Genomic DNA, 4,333 nt, shown 5'->3' with positions numbered 1-4,333 from the left:
CACATAACACGCCTGGGCCGCCTGTGTAGACACGATCGCATGTTGTAAAGCCGATTCATGCAACATTGCTGTCAACGCGAGATCACGTCCCTAACGACCTAGGCTGATGACGAAATAGAATGGCGCTTGTAGCGACCAAATTTGGCCTAATTTTTAACCGCTCCTAAGCTAAAAGAAGCCCCCATCTCTTGCATTTGTTTTAACTTCAATAATATCTTTGAAAAGAGCGAGTTTTTTGGTATGGTTTATTTTTGACGTTTGTAATTTTTAAACGATGTAAGTGCTAGTGATTATTTATTCGTGTTTTAACGTTAGTTACGCAATCCATTGTTTGTGAGACGCTTTTTATAGATCGCCTTTCAGACACACGTGCGTTGAGATAAGAAAGCTGACATGTCACTTTTAGAATTGTTATATAACGTTTGTAAATGTGACAAGTCACGTTTTTTCCACGAGATCGCAAATGATCACCCACAGCGGAAAGAAATCCCTTGAGAAATAAAAACAGTCCCTTGAGAAATTAAAAAAGTCCCTTGAGAGTTAACAAGAATTTGGTTCCAAATTTTGCCCCACATAACTGCTATTCTCCTACTTTCGCTTGTAAACAAGCAAAAAAAGTCGAAAAAAGGGATAACTGCAACAAAAAAGAGTGAGTCGTGCACGCAAGTCTTCTTTTAATAATTTACACTCACAGACGAAGGCGCTTTGCAGTCGGAACTGACCGAGCTATCTGCTGCATTTCAGTGTTTTGGCTTTAACAAGTCAACTGGGGCAATCTTTGGAACGATGTCAAACTCTAGCGACGAAAAAAGTAAGGACACGTTTAACGGATTTTAGTTTTGTAATATATCGTACGGTGATGAAGATCAATACACTGACCTTCTCTATGCATATAAGTTTTTCGCGTCCTTGTGCATTTTTCTAACAATAACAGCTACTCTGGGCAATAGTTTGATCTTAGTCGCCCTTAACAAGGATACATCTCTTCATCCGCCATCAAAAATACTGCTTCGTTCTCTGGCAATCACCGATCTTTGTGTTGGTGTGATTGGTCAGCCAGTGACCATCACTGTTATTTTCTCAGCTTTATTCGAGCGATGGAGCCTTTGTCAAGTCGTTCAGATAATGGATCGATTTCTTAACGGGATGATTTTTGCTGTTTCTCTACTGACCCTCACCGCAATTAGTGTGGACAGACTTCTCGCGCTGTTGTTAAGGTTAAGATACAGAGAAGTTGTGACTGTCAAGAGAGTTCGTGCGGTTGTTATTCTCATTTGGCTTATAAGCAGCGTAACAAACGTTCTCGTTTCCGCTTGGAGAATACCTCTTAACTACTTACACATCTTCCAGTTTCTAACAATCCTTCCTGCTCTAATAATCTCAACTTATTCTTACACAAGAATCTTTATTGTAATACGTCGTCAACAAATGCAATTACAAGATACGCATGGCGGCCAAACAGGTAGCACAGGGCTAAACATGGCGCGATACAAAAAGACAGTTTACAATGCATTGTGGGTTCACCTTACCCTTCTAACATGTTATCTTCCTTTTGCTATAATATCGGGTCTAACGATTGTTCAAGGCTTAAACTCGTCTCTTCTCGTAGCACATGTCTAGTGTACCTCAATTCGTCACTGAATCCAGTTCTTTACTGCTGGAAAATAAAAGAAATTCGACAAGCAGTGAAAGAAACGATAGGACACTTTTGTGCTTGTTTGTCGTCTTAAAACGATTCTAAAGGGAAGCATGCAAGATTACAAAACAAAAGTTGTATATAAGGACACATTTTCTATATAGATTAAATGACTACTTTCAAGGCGACGCTTGTGTTGTTAAACTGTCAAATTTTACCACAAAAAGGAATTCGTGTAAATGTAAGAGGCTTCATGTTAGTAGTTTACTTCACCTCTTGTACATAAGCGTACGGGCACCTTCGGACCTGGGGGGGCGGAGACCTTATTGCCCGAAAAAAAATGGCATGGGTTGAAAGCCGAATAAAGAGGCATATAAAATGGACAACAAAATAGTTGTGTACAAACCTTGCCTGCTTGCTTAAAAGAACGATAGTTCTTTAATTAATTTCGTGCCGATGCCAGAAGGTGTTAATGCACTGAATCCTTTTTCTTCAGAAATATTTTATTCATTCACTCTAGTTCAGCAAAAGTTACAGAATTTTTTAGGAGCCAATTTACATTGTTTTTCTCCCACTTGAAAGTTATACAAAAGCGTGTGAAACATTCAACACATTTCGTTAAAAGTTTTGAGCTAGCCCTTTGTTCCAAGGTCTTAGACTGGATCCACCGCGCGCCGCAAACGCTCAAGCTCGCAGAATTTGCGAGAAAAATCGAACATGATTAGAGCAACTTCTGAGAGGAAACGAAAGCACATGAATGAGAAATTTGGACTTTTGAACCACAAAGTTCAGTATATTTCCAATACTAGTGCCTTTTCTGTTGATGTGACTCGTTTTAAACGTAATGTTGAGATTTGCCGGCTTATTTTCTATTTTTTCTCTAGGCTTGTTGCCCGAATTCCAAGCATTTTGCCCGAAAAATTTCGGCACTGGGGGGGCTGCAGCCCCCCTCGCCCCCCCGCCTCGTACGCCTATGCTCTTGTACTTAGAAGATGGAGCATTATTATCCATTTAATAAAGTACATAACTATGTTTTCTCAATCGCCCAAGTGTCTTTTTAGTGACCGTGTCCGCCAGTGCTCCACAAAACGACGTGTGCAAATGTTATTGCTCTTAAGCAGAACTTAATTATAATTTTTGCAAGAAAAATCCTTGTTAATTTAGAAGAAGGAGAATATTAGTGAAGACTTTAGGAACATCTCTACCATTGTGGGCAGTGGACGGTGGGCAGATCTGACGGATCTGTCAGGAGGAGCAGGGCGTTCCCGCCCTCCACGAGTCTCTGGGTCGCACCTTCGACAAGTGCGAGCAACCATTTAGTCGCCCTTCCCGGGTTGCCAAGAGGTGTGCAGCTGAAAGCGGGGAGCTTATTCTTTATGCAAAGCACTAATCCTACTTAGAGGATGTATGGCAGTAGGATACACCGTCACGAAGGCTGGCCGTGGCATGGAAGCTTTCTCATGGTTTAGCATAATGCCATGAGTACCCTTCACTTGTATGCAATTTGTTATCGAGCGGTCATGGACTTTTGGAAATCATCGTCAATGCAGCGCGGTGACAAGATGCGACGCTTCACCCTGAGGATTCTAACAGTTGACGGCGCCCTGTCAAGCGGGTATCCAGAAGAGGTAAACTGCAGCGACTGGACTTACGATCAATGCGCATTGTGATATAAAACATCAGGAGCTACAAACAGCGACGACACGTTGTCGAACAACTGCTACAGACAAATAATATCTTAGCCCTGCAGGAGACCATACTCAAGAAAAATCCCAGGGTCATAAGGTCTTCTCCACACCATCTTCTGAAGGCGGCAAGGCTAAACGTGGCCTACTTAAAATTGTCAAAGATACTATAGAATGGCGCCAAGTGGGAAACATTAGCAATTGTCCTGACCCACAGTGGTAAACAGTACATCCTTGCAATTATCTACTGCAACTTCGTTGTCTCACCAAAGCTACCCAAAGATCATCGAATCCTCAAAAGCTTTCGTATAATAACCATGGCCAACACACTTGTCAAATTATGTGAGAAGATCGCCGCCAAATGAATAACTGAGTAACTGGAGAGGAAAGAGAAGTTACCGAAGGGAGTAAGGGGAGACAGACCAAGGCGCTTGAAAACATCTAACATGCATCAACACTATGCAAAAAGTCCTCCAGGACAAACAGCATTTTGCAATAGGTCTGCACTACCTGGAAGATGCAGATAACTGGGTGAACATCCCACCCTTGCTGAGAATATTGATGTCATGGTCAGATGGAATCTGAACGCTTTTAGGTCAGTTCTGGCCTACCCCAAGGTTCTCCACTGACCTGTGTCTTATTTAACATCCACACAGCCGATGTGATTGATTGGACCCAACACAGATCCCTACTTGTATGTCGATGACATAGCCATTAGCTGCGGCAGTCATTCTCCTGTGGAGACTATGCCTCATATTCAACAGGCAAGCAAAAAGGTGCAGGCATGGACTTAAGACAATCATAGGAAGATCAACCTGATAAAGTATGTTGGATGCTTGTGTGACTAGGTCATGTCAACCGAGACCTATTCATGCTTAGTAACGATGGCCAACCAGTAAGACAAACGATGCAAGTCCCATACCTAGGGGACGTCATTGATACAATACTGGGCATGATCATGCACATAAGTAATAACATAAGGAAAGCAAAATCTGCTCTGGACTCATTAGGT

General features: G+C 42.1%; 1 pseudogene; it reads left to right on the top strand.

Annotated features, from left to right (window-relative positions):
- The first annotated feature begins 897 nt into the window (after window positions 1-897).
- Window positions 898-1,730, top strand: LOC144640263 (adenosine receptor A3-like; annotated as a pseudogene).
- The last annotated feature ends 2,603 nt before the right edge of the window (window positions 1,731-4,333 follow it).

This window comes from Oculina patagonica, unplaced genomic scaffold (genome assembly GCF_052425735.1).
Source record: "Oculina patagonica isolate OP01 unplaced genomic scaffold, crgOcupat unplaced223, whole genome shotgun sequence".
Classification (NCBI taxonomy): domain Eukaryota; kingdom Metazoa; phylum Cnidaria; class Anthozoa; order Scleractinia; family Oculinidae; genus Oculina; species Oculina patagonica.
Note: the sequence above shows the minus strand (reverse complement) of the source record. Positions and strands in the feature narration are given on the sequence as shown.